Source organism: Panthera tigris, chromosome D1 (assembly GCF_018350195.1).
Source record: "Panthera tigris isolate Pti1 chromosome D1, P.tigris_Pti1_mat1.1, whole genome shotgun sequence".
NCBI lineage: Eukaryota > Metazoa > Chordata > Mammalia > Carnivora > Felidae > Panthera > Panthera tigris.
In genome coordinates this window covers 69,214,903-69,227,856 of record NC_056669.1, presented here as the reverse complement: position 1 = coordinate 69,227,856, position 12,954 = coordinate 69,214,903, and the positions used below count along the sequence as shown (strand labels likewise).

Sequence of the window (12,954 nt, the reverse complement as noted above, 5' to 3'; positions counted from 1 at the left end):
ATTCCCAATATTATCTTTCAATTCTTCTAGTAATCCTTTAAAGCTTCTGCTGTTGTGTTTTGAATTTCTAAGACTGCTCATTCTCTATTTTTTTTAAAAACAATATCCCTCTCCTTGTTTTATGGTTATAATATTTTTTTCAAATCAGAGTTTATTAATTATTGTTTTGCTCTTTTTCTCTCTACATTGTCTGTTTTCTTTTTGTTATGTTTACTAAACTTTTTATTATGAAACAGTTTTAGATTTATAAGAAATCACAAAAATTGTGTAGAGTTCCTAGGTACTCTTCACCCAGCTTTCTTTAATGATAACATCTTACATAAGTGTAGTATATTAGCAAACCAGGAAATGAACATTGGTACAATACTATTAACTGTAGGCAGCAGTTTTTAGATAAACTTTTTTTTCTAGTATATATCCTGTGATATTTTATCAAATACATAGATTCATGTAACTATATCCACAATTAGGAAACAGAACTGTTGCATCACCACAAGCAAACTCCTCCCTCCTGCTATCTCGTTAGCATCTGGCAACCCCTGATGTGTTCTCCATCATCATAATTTTGAGAATATTATATAAATGGAATCAGAGAGCATGTAAACTTTTGGGTTTGGGGTTTTTCATTGAGTATAATGCCTTTGGGTCCATTCACATTGTACATATCAGTAGTTCTTTTTTTTATTTCTGAGTACTACTCCATTGTATGGATATACCACAGTTTATCCCTTCAGAGATTGCAATACTGTTGGATTTTTCAAACTCTATACATACTACTTTACTATTTCCCCCCCCCGTAAGAGTTTTTTTAGTTTTACTGAACAAAATAAAAAAGACCCTTAAATTGCTCTTCAGTCCTTAGGAACTTCCCTGCCATTGGAATCTGTTGCCGAAATTGGAATTTTGAAACAAATTAGGTGGCAAGGTCATAAGCAGAGGTTCATACAAAATGAACATTCTGAAGCTTGATATAAATAGATACTTGCTTCTGAGAGTGACCATCTTAGTAAGATTTAATTTTGGCAGGAGGAGACTTACTGCCTGTTGATTTATCTTTTGCTTCAAAGCATGATTTTGAAGTTAAGTGAATAGTTGGTATAAAATAAGTCGGAAGCATAATTAGCTTATAAAGTTGCAAGATTTAAAAATGGAAGTATTTTCTTTTGGCAATAGGATTTGTGTTTAAGGTTGGTTTATTAGCGAGGTGCTGTGAGTGATATTATTGATGAAAATTGTGATCTTAGGGAATTCATGATTATGAATTCTGATTTGGGTTTCTTGTAGTAATTGTTGGGTAATAAATGCTGATCTGTGAGGTTTTCAAGCGGTGATCAGTTGGAGATGGTAATTGTTTTTAATCTTATTGTCTAAATGTTTATGGTTTCATGAGAACAAGAACCATGTTATGAGAGGAAATCCAAGAATCTATGTTGGTTAGTAAAAGAGAGTTTAGAATTTATTAGGAGAAAGGCATGACTTTTATTACTTAAGTGTAATTGAAATGGCAGGTAGAAACTTCTGGGAGGATAGCCTTAAGCAAGCCATGTTTTAGCCAAGAGGCCAATTCTGGTGTAGAGTTTGATAAGTTTTGATATAGGTATGTACTTATGAGAAACATCACTGCAACCAATAAATGAACATATCCATCACACCCAAAAGTTTCCTTGAGGTCTTTTTTTTTTTTTTTAAATATTGAAGTATAATTAACATACAATGCTGTATTAATTTCAGGCATGTAACATATTGATTCAACAGTTCTTTACATTTCTCAGTGCTCACCACGATAAGTGTAGTCACCATCTGTTACCATACAACATTATTACTGCAATATTATTATTACTTTTTAAATTTTATTTATTTTGAAAGTGAGAGAAAGAAAGAAAGGATGAGCAGGGGAGGGGCAGAGGGAAAGGGAAAGAGAATCCCAAGCAGGCTCCATGCTCCACGCTGAGCCTGATGGAGGGCTTGCTCTCTGAATGACGAAATCACGACCTGAGCCAACTTAGTCACCCAGGTGCTCCTTCAATGTTGTTGACTATATTCTTTATGACGCACTTTCCATCTCTGTGATTTACAATTGTAAGTTTGGACCTTATGGGGTGCCTGGGTGGCACAGTCAGTTGGGCCTCCGACTTTGGCTCAGGTCATGATCTTGCGGTATGGTCTGTGAGTTTGAGCCCTGTGTTGGGCTCTGTGCTGATAGCTTAGAGTCTGGGGCCTGCCTTAGATTCTGTGTCTCCCTCTCTCTGCCCCTCCTCCATTTGTTCTCTTGTGTTCTCTCTCTCTCTAAAAAATAAGTCAAAACATAAAAACGTTTTTTAAAAATTAAAAAAATTGTAAGCTAGTACCTCTTGATCCCCATTATCTATTTCTCTCATTCCCTCTACCTACCTCCCTTCTGGCAACCACCAGTTCTCTGTGTTTCAGAATCTGCCTTTTGGTTTTTGTTTTTGTTTTTTAGATTCTACATATAAGTGGAATCATAAAATATTTGTCTTTCTCTTTCTGACTTACTTCACTTAGCACTATACCCTCTAGGTTCATTCATGTTGTTTCAAATGGCAAGATCTCATTCTTTTTATAGCTGAGTAGTATTCCATTATAGTATATACACTGCATTTTCTTTACCCATTCATCTATTGATGGATACTTGGGTCGCTTCCATGTCTTGGCTGTTGTAAGTAATGCTGTGATAAACATAGGGATGCGTGTGTCTTTTCTTCTTCCCTCCCTTCCTTCCTTCCTTTCTCCCTTCCTTCCTTCCTTCCCCTCCCTCCCTCTTTCTTTCTGATTTTACTATTTTATTTTATTTTATTTTATTTTATTTTATTTTATTTTATTTTATTTAATGTTTATTTATTTTTGAGAGAGACAGAGACAGAGTGTGAGTGGGGCAGGGGCAGAGAGAAAGAGAGACAGAATCTGGAGCAGGCTCCAGGCTCTCAGCAAGCTGTCAGCACAGAGCCTGACGCGGGCCTCGAACCCACAAATCGTGAGATCGTGACCTGAGCCAAAGTCGGACGCTTAACCAACTGAGCCACCCAGGCGCCCCATCTTTCTGATTATATTTTTAACTAATCTCTACAGCAGTGTGGGGCTCAGACTTACAACCCTGAAATCAAGAGCTGCATTTACTGACTGAGCCAGCCAGGAGTCCCACAGATGGATATATCTTTTCAGTTCTGTTATTGTTTTCTTTGGGTAGTGGAATTGCTGGATCATATAGTATTTCTATTTTTAATTTTTGAGGAACTTCCACCACTGGTGTCCACAGTGCCTGTACCAATTTACATTCTCATCAACAGTCCATGAGGGTTCTTTTCTCTCCACATTTGTTAATTCTTTCTGGTTTTAGCCATTCTGATTGGTGTAAGGCGATACCTCATTGTGGTTTTAACTTGCATTTCCCTGATGATTAGCAATGCTGAACATCTTTTCATGTGCCTGTTGCCCATCTGTATGTATTCTTTGGAAAAATGTCTATTCAAGTCCTCTGCCTGTTTTTTAATCTGGTTATTTGTGGGTTTTTTTTGTTTTTTTTTTTTGTTTTTTTTTGGGGGGGGGTGTTGTAGAACTTCTTCATATGTTTTAGATATTAATCTCTTATTGGATATATCATTTGCCAGTATCTTTTCTTATTCAGTAGGTTATCTTTTGTTTTGTTGATGGTTTCCTTTGCTGTATGAAAGCTCTTCATTTTGGTACAGTTCCAATAGTTTAATTCTGTTTTTGTTTCCCTTACCTGGAGAGACATATCCATAAATGTGTTTGCTAAGGTTGATGTCCAAGAGATTACTGCCTGTGATTTCTTTTAGGAGTTTTGTCCATCTCACATTTAGGTCTTTAATCCATTTTGAGGTTATTTTTGTGTATGGGGTAAGAAAGTGGTTCAGTTTTATTCATTCGCAGGTAGCTGTCCCGTTTTCCTAGCACCATGTATTGAAGAGACTTGTCTTTTCCCCATTGTATACTCTTGCCTCCTTTGTTGTAGATTAATTGAATATATAAGCATGGGTTTATTTCGGGGCTCTCAGTTCTGTTTCATTGGTCTGTGTGTCTTTGTGCTAGTACTATATACTGTTTTGATTACTGCAGCTGTGTAATGTATCTTGGAATCTGGGATTATGATACCTCCAGCTTTGTTGTTATTTTTCAAGATTGCTTTGGCTATTCAGGGTCTTTTGTGGTCCCATACAAATTTTAGTATTATTTGTTCTGGTTTTATGAAAAATGCTGTTGGTATTTTGATAGGGATTGCATTGAGTCTGTAGATTGTTTTTGGCAGTATGGACATTTTAATGATATTAATTCTTCCAACCTGTGAGCATGGAATAGATTTCTATTTGTGTTTGTCACTTTCACTTTCTCATCAGTGTTTTATAGTTTTCAAAGTACAGGTCTTTCACCTCCTTGGTTAAGTTTATTCTAGGTATTTTATTCTTTTTGGTAAAGTTGTAAATGGGATTGTTTTAATTTCTCTTTCTGCTACTTTGTAGAAATGGAACAGATTTCTGTATATTGATTGTGTGTCTTGCAACTTTACTGTTAATATATCAGTTCTAATAGTTTTTTGGTGGAGTCTAGGGTTTTCTATATATAGTATCATGTCATCTACAAATAATGAGTTACTCTTCTTTACCAGTGGATGCCTTTTGTATCATTTTCTTGTCTGATTGCTGCAGCTAGGACTTGTACTATGTTAAATAAAAGTGCTAGGGTGGATATCTTCGTCTTGTTCCTAATCTGAAGACAGGCTCTCAGTTTTTTACCATTGAATATGATGTTAGCTGTGGGTTTTCCACATAAAGCTTTTATTATGTTGAAATACGTTCCACCTAAACCTGCTTTGTTGAGAATTTGTATCATGAATGGGTGTTGTATTTTGTCAAATGCTTTTTCTGAGATGATCATATGGTTTTTATCCTTTCTTTTGTTAATGTGATGTCACATTGATTTGCGAATATTGAACCACCCTTCCATACCTAAACTTTACTTGATTGTGGTGAATTGCTTTTTTAATGTTTTGTTGAATTCAGTTTGTTAATATTTTGTTGAGGATTTTTGCATCCATGTTTGTCAGAGATCATGGCCTGTAGTTGTCTTTTTCTGCAGTGTCTTTGCCTGGTTTTGGTATCAGGGTAATAATGCTGGCCTTGTAGAATGAATTTAAAAGTTTTTCTTTCTCTGCTATTTTTTTGGAATAGCTTGAGACGAATAAGTATTAGCTCTTCATGTTTGCTAGATCTTGCCTTTGAAAGTGTCTAGTCTTGTACTGTTGTTTGTTGGGAGTCTTTTGATTACTGATTCACTTTCTTTACTAGTAATTGGTCTGTTCAGGTTTTCTATTTCTTCCTGATTTTGGAAGATAATATGTTTCTAAGAATTTATCAATTTCTCCTAGATTGTCCAATTTATTGGCATGCTTCTTTGTATTTCTGTGGTGTAAGTTGTTATTTCTCCTTTATTTCTGAAATATTTATTTGAGCCTTTATCTTTTTTTCTTGATGAGTCTGGCTAAAGGCTTATCAATGTTTATCTTTTCAAGGAATCAGCTCCTGGTTTCATTGATCTTTTACTTTTTAATCCTCTATTTCTGCTTTAATCTTTTCTCTTTTTTCTGTTTTAATCTTTACTGTTTCCTTCCTTCTGCTAGCTTAGGGCTTTGGTTGTTCTTTTTTCTAGCTCCTAATTTTAGTTGTAAGGTTGAATTCTTTGTAAGGTTGAATTGTTTTGAGATTTTTCTTATTTCTTGATGTAGACCTGTGTTGCTGTAAATTTCTCCCTTAGAATTGCTTTACCTGTGTCCCAAAGGTTGTGGACCACTGTGTTTTCATTTTCATTTGTCTTTGTGTATTTTTTTATTTCTTCTTTGGTTTCTTGGTTGACCCATTCATTGCTTAGTAGCATGTTGTTTAGCCTCCATGTATGTGTGTTCTTTCCAGATTCCTTCTTGTGATTGCTTAAAAAAATTTTTTTTTAATATTTGTTTATTTTTGAGAGAGAGAGAGCACAAGCCAGGTAGGGGCAGAGAGAGAGGGAGACACAGAATCCAAAGCAGACTGCAGACTCTAAGCTGTCAGCACAGAGCCCGACCCGGGGCTTGAACTCTCAAACCACGAGGTCATGACCTGAGCCAATGTTGGTCACTTAACCAACTGAGCCACCCAGGTGCTCCCCTAGAAAAATTGTTTTTAATGTGTATTTATTTTTGAGAGAGAGAGAGAGAGAGAGAGAAAAAAAAAAAACACAAGTGGGGGAGGGGCAGAAAGAGACACATACAGAATGTGAAGCAGTCTCCAGATTCTGAGCTGTCAGCACAGAGTCCAACACAGGGTTTGAACTCACGAACTGTGAGATCATAACCTGAGCTGAAGTCAGATGCTTAGCCAACTGAACCACCTAGGCACCCTTTGTGATTGATTTCTAGTTTCATGCTGTTGTGGTTGGACAAGATGCTTAATATGATATCAGTCTTCTTAAATTTATTGACTTGTTTTATAGCCTAACATGATCTGTCTTGTAGAATGTTCCATGTGGACTTGAAAAGAATGTATATGTTGCTGGTTTTGGTTGGAATGTCCGTAAATATCTGTTATGTCCATCTTGCCTAATATGTCTTTCAATCACTGTTTCCTTGATTCTCTGTCTGGCTGATCTATATATTGATGTAAGTGGGGTGCCAAAGTTCCCTACTATTACTGTATTACTGTCAGTTTCTCTTTTTATGTCTTTTGATAATTGCTTTATGCATTTAGGTGCTACTCTGTTGGGTGTATAGATATTTACAATTGTTATATCCTCTTGTATTGTTCTCTTTATCATTACGTAGTGCCCTTCTTTTTCTCTTGCTACAGTCTGTTTTATTTTTTATTTTATTTCTATTTTTTGATATAGTCTGTTTTGAAGTCTCTTTTGTTATAAGGCACCTGGGCTTTTTTTTTTTTTCACTCCCATTTGCATGGTATATGTTTTTCCAGCCCTTCTTCACTTTCAGTCTGTACATGGGTTTAGGTCTGAAGTGAGTCTCTTGTAGGCAGCATATAATGGGTATTGTTTTTCTTATCCATTCAGTCATCTAGTGTCTTTTGATTGGAATTTTTTTTTTCCATTTATATTTAAAGTAATTATTGATAGGTATGTACTTATTTGCTTTCCGGTTGTTTTTACAGTTTTTCTCTGTTCCTTTCTTTTTCTCTTGTTCTATTCCTTCCTGGTATGATGGTTTTCTTTAGTGTTATGCTTGGATTCCATTCTCTTTATTTTTTTGTGTATCTATTATAGGTTTTGGTTTGTGGTTACCATTATGTTCATATATAACATCTTACACATATAGCAGTTTATATTGAGTTAATGGTCACTTAAATTCAAACACATTCTAAAAGCATTAAATTTTTATTCCTCCTTCCACTTTTTAGGTATGTGATGTCATATTTACATCTTTTATTTTGTGTATGCCTTGACTGATTTTTGTGGATGTAGTTTGTGGATGTAATTGTGTTTCAACCTCTGTGCTGCTTTTATAAATGATTAATCTACTACCTTTGTTACATGTTTGCTTTATCTATGGAATTTTCTCCTTTCATAATTTTCTTCTGGTTGTTGCCTTTTCTTTCTAATCAAAGAGTTCTGCTTGGGATCCCTTGTAACTCTTCCTTCTGCCTCTTTCAACACCCATATTCCATGCCCGTACAAGTACCACTTTATTTTCTGACACTGTACTTTAGTTTGTGTTTCCTAGAGTTTGATATAAATGTTCCCTTTTTTTGGATGGTGTAGTGATCTAGCTTCCTTCGCTCAGTATAATTTTGAACTTGACCCATGTTGTAATTTGTATTAATAATTTGTTTCTCCTTTTTGTTGAGTAGTATTCCATTGTATGCATACACCAAAATTGTTTATCCAGTTACCTGTTTATAGGCATTTAGGTTGTTTCCAATTTGGGGCTGTTACAAGTAAAGCAACTAACAATGTTTGTATCTTTTTATTGACATATACTTTTATTTCTTTTGGGTAAATAGGTAAGATGGAATGGCTGGGAGAATATATTTAACTTCTTAAGAAACTTTCATACTGTTTTCCAAAAACGGTTTTCAAAGTGGTGGTACCATTCTACATTATCATCAGGAATATGTGAGAGTTTGATTTTTACACAAATTCATCGACACTTGATATGGCCATTCCTTTTATTTAGCCATTCAAATAGATGTGAAATGGTGTTACATTGTGGTTTTAATTTGCATTTCTTTAAGAGTGATGATGTTCAGCATCTTTTCATGTCCTTAATTTTTTTTTCATCTGTATATCTCAAGTTTTTTTTTGCACATTACTTTGGGAGTTCTTCATATTCTAAATACGTGTTCTTTATCAGATACGTGATTTCATTCTCTTTTTTGGGGGGGGGGTTATCATCATTAGATTTATTTTTTTTCTTTATTTTTTAATTTACATCCAAGCTAGTTAGCATATAGTGCAACAATGACTTCAGGAGTAGATTCTAATGCCCCTTACCCGTTTAGCCCATCTCCCCTCCCACAGCCCCTCCAGTAACCCTCTGTTTGTTCTCCCTGTTTAAGAGTCTCTTATGTTTTGTCCCCCTCCCTGTTTTTATATTATTTTTGCTTCCCTTCCCTTATGTTCATCTGCTCTGTATCTTAAAGTCCTCATATGAGTGAAGTTATATATTTGTCTTTCTCTGACTAATTTCGTTTAGCATAATACCCTCTAATTCCATCCACATAGTTGCAAATGGCAAGATTTCATTCTTTTTGATTGCCGAGTAATACTCCATCGTGTATATATATGACATCTTCTTTGTCCATTCATCCATCGATGGACATTTGGGCTCTTTCCATACTTTGGCTGTTGTTGATAGTGCTGCTGTAAACATTGTGGTATGTATGCCCCTTTGAAACAGCATACCTGTACCCCTTGGATAAATACCTAATAGTGCAATTGTTGGGTTGTAGGGTAGTTCTATTTTTAATTTTTTGAGGAACCTCCATACTGTTTTCCAGGGTGGCTGCACCAGTTTGCATTTCCACCAGCAGTGCAAACGAAATCCTTTCTTCCACATCCTTGCCAACATCTGTTGTTGCCTGAGTTAGTGTTAGCTATTCTGACAGGTGTGAGGTATCTCATTGTGGTTTTGATTTGTATTTCCCTGATGATGAGTATATTGAGCATTTTTTCATGTGTTTGTTGGCCATCAGGATGTTTTCTTTGGAGAAGTGTCTATTAATGTCTTTTGCCGATGTCTTCACTGGATTATTTGTTTTTTGGGTGTTGGGTTTGATAAGTTCTTTATAGATTTTGGATACTAACCCTTTATCTGATAGGTCATTTGCAAATGTCTTCTCCCATTTTGTCAGTTGCCTGTTAGTTTTGCTGATTGTTTCCTTCCGCTGTGCAGAAGCTTTTTATTTTGATGAGGTCCCAATAGTTCATTTTTGCTTTTGTTTCCCTTGCCTCCGGAGACGTGTTGAGTAAGAAGTTGCTGCGGCCAAGTTATAGAGGTTTTTGCCGGCTTTCTCCTCGAGGATTTTGATGGCTTCCTGTCTTAGGTTTAGGTCTTTCATCCATTTTGAGTTTATTTTTGTGTATGGTGTAAGAAAGTGGTTTAGGTTCATTTTTCTGCATGTTGCTGTCCAGTTTTCCCAGCACCACTTGATGAAGAGATTGTCTTTATTCCATTGGATATTCTTTCCTGCTTTGTCAAAGATTAGTTGGCCACAGGTTGGTGGGTCCATTTTTGGGTTCTCTATTCTGTTCCATTGATTTGAGTGTTTTTGTGCCAATACCATACTGTCTTGATGATTACAGCCTTGTAATACAGCTTGAAGTCCGGGATTGTGATGCCTCCTGCTTTGGTTTTCTTTTTCAAGATTGCTTTGGCTATTGGGAGTCTTTTCTGGTTCCATACAAATTTTAGGATTGTTTCTTCTAGCTCTCTGAAGAATGCTGGTGTTATTTTGATAGGGATTGCATTGAATATGTAGATTGCTTTGGGTGGTATTGACATTTTAACAATATTTGTTTTTCCTATCCAGGAGCATGGAATATTTTTCCTTTTTTTTTTGTGTGTGTCTTTTTCAACTTCTTTCATAAGCTTTCTATAGTTTTCGGTGTATAGATTTTTCACCTCTTTGGTTAGAGTTATTCCTGGGTATTCTATGGTTTTTGGTGCAATTGTAAATGGGATCAATGCCTTGATTTCTCTTTCCGTTGCCACATTATTGGTGTATAGGAATGCAACTGATTTCTGTGCATTGATTTTATATCCTGCAACATTGCTGAATTCATGGATTAGTTCTAGCAGTTTTTGGGTGGAATCTTTTAGGTTTTCCATATAGAATATCATGTCATCTGCGAAGAGTGAAAATTTGACCTCCTCCTGGCTGATTTGGATGCCTTTCATTTCTTTGTGTTGTCTGATTGCTGAGGCTAGGACTTCCAATACTATGTTGAAAAACAGTGGTGAGACTGGACATCCCTGTCTTGTTCATGACCTTAGGGGGAAAGCTCTCAGTTTTTCCTCATTGAGGATGATATTAGCATTGGCTCGTTCATATATGGCTTATATAATCTCAAGGTATGATCCTTCTATCCCTACTTTCTTGAGGGTTTTTTATCTAGAAAGGATACTGTATTTTGTCAGATGCTTTCTCTGCATCTATTGAGAGGATCATGTGGTTCTTGTCTTTTCTTTTATTGATATGATGTATCACATTGATTGTTTTGCGGATATTGAACCAGCCCTGCATCTTAGGTATAAATCCCACTTAGTCATGGTGAATAATTTTTTTAAATGTATTGTTGGATCTGGTTGGCTAGTATCTTGTTGAGGATTTTTGCATCATCAAGGAAATTGGTCTATAGTTCTCCTTTTTAGTGGGGTCTTTGGTTTTGGAATCAAGGTAATGCTGGCTTCATAGAATGAGTTTGGAAGTTTTCCTTCCATTTTTATTTTTTGGAACAATGGAATTCCTCTGGAAAGCCATCTGGCCCTGGACTCTTGTTTTTTAGGAGATTTTTCATTACTAATTCTATATCTTCACTGGTTATGGGTCTGTTCAAATTTTCTCTTTCTTCTTGTTTCAATTTTGGTAGTTTATATGTTTCTAGAAATTTGTCCATTTCTTCCAGATTTCCCATTTTATTGATGTAAAATTGCTTGTAATATTCTTATTATTGGTATTTCTGCTGTGTTGGTTGTGATCTCTCCTCTTTTATTCTTGATTTTATTTGGGTCCTTTCCTTTATCTTTTTGATCAGACTGGCTGGGGTTTTATCAGTTTTGTTAATTCTTTCAAAAAACCAGCTTCTGGTTTCATTCTGGGTTTTTTTGTTTGTTTTTTTTTTGGTTTTTTTGGTTTTGATAGCATTGATTTCTGCTCTGATCTTTATTATTTCCTGTGTTCTGGTTTTGGGTTTCATTTGCTGTTACTTTTCCAGCTCTTTAAGGTCGTGATTTCATTCTCTTAAGTGAGAATGAAATTTTGCTCTTTGGAAGAGTGAAAGTTTTTAATTTTGATGTAATCCCAGTCCATCAATTTATTAATGAACTGTGCTTTTTTTCCCCCATCAGAGTTTTATAATTTTAGGTTTTGGATTTAGGGTTGTGATCCATTTTGACTTCACATTTTGTATATGATGCAAACTTTAGATCAGAGTTCTCCCTTTCCTGCAACTCACCCCCCCACCCCCCTTTCTAGGTGCTGGCAGTGGAATATACATTTATATTCATTCGTTTCAGCACTATGTGATCAAAAGACTCTTGAATTAACTTTGAACCCTTATTGAAAATGTGTTGTCTATGTATGTATGTGGGCCCTTGCCTGATTTATTGATCTAGTTATCTGTCATCATGCCAGTAGCATCCTGTGTTCATTCCTATAGCTTTATAATAAGCCTTGAAATTAGGTTGTGTTACTGTTCCATATCTGTTCTTTTAAAAAGTTACATAGACTATTGTAGTTCCTTTGTTTGTCTGTATGAATTTTTAAAATCAATTTGTCACTTTCGAGTAAGAAACCTCAGTTTTTTATTAGAATCATAGTGTATCTGGAAGCTTGAAATCAACCACAGGAAAAAGTCTGGAAAACCTCCAAAAGCATGGAGGTTAAAGAACACCCTACTAAAGAATGAATGGGTCAGCCAGGCAATTAGAGAAGAAATGAAAAAATACATAGAAACAAATGAAAATGAAAATACAACAATCCAAACGCTTTGGGATGCAGCGAAGGCAGTCCTGAGAGGAAAATACATTGCAATCCAGGCCTATCTCAAGAAACAAGAAAAATCCCAAATACAAAATCTAACAGCACACCTAAAGGAAATAGAAGCAGAACAGGAAAGACAGCCTAAATCCAGCAGAAGAAGAGAAATAATAAAGATCAGAGCAGAAATAAACAATATAGAATCTAAAAAAACTGTAGAGCAGATCAATGAAACCAAGAGTTGGTTTTTTGAAAAAATAAACAAAATTGATAAACCTCTAGCTAGGCTTCTCAAAAAGAAAAGGGAGATGACCCAAATAGATAAAATCATGAATGAACATGGAATTATTACAACCAATCCCTCAGAGATACAAGCAATTATCAGGGAATACTATGAAAAATTATATGCCAACAAACTGGACAACCTGGAAGAAATGGACAAATTCCTAAGCACCCACACACTTCCAAAACTCAATCAGGAGGAAATAGGAAGCTTGAACAGACCCATAGCCAGTGAAGAAATTGAATCAGTCATCAAAAATCTCCCAACAAATAAGAGTCCAGGACCAGATGGCTTCCCAGGGGAGTTCTACCAGACATTTAAAGCAGAGATAATACCTGTCCTTCTCAAGCTTTCCAAAAAATAGAAAGGGAAGGAAAACTTCCAGACTCATTCTATGAAGCCAGCATTACTTTGATTCCTAAACCAGACAGAGACCCAGTAAAAAAAGAGAACTAT

At 35.6% G+C, this 12,954-nt stretch overlaps 1 protein-coding gene across 13 annotated transcripts in view; it reads left to right on the top strand.

The window, feature by feature from the left end:
* The window catches only part of BTBD10 (BTB domain containing 10), an 87,269-nt gene that overhangs the window by 37,475 nt on the left and 36,840 nt on the right, over positions 1–12,954 (top strand). The window lies entirely within an intron of this gene.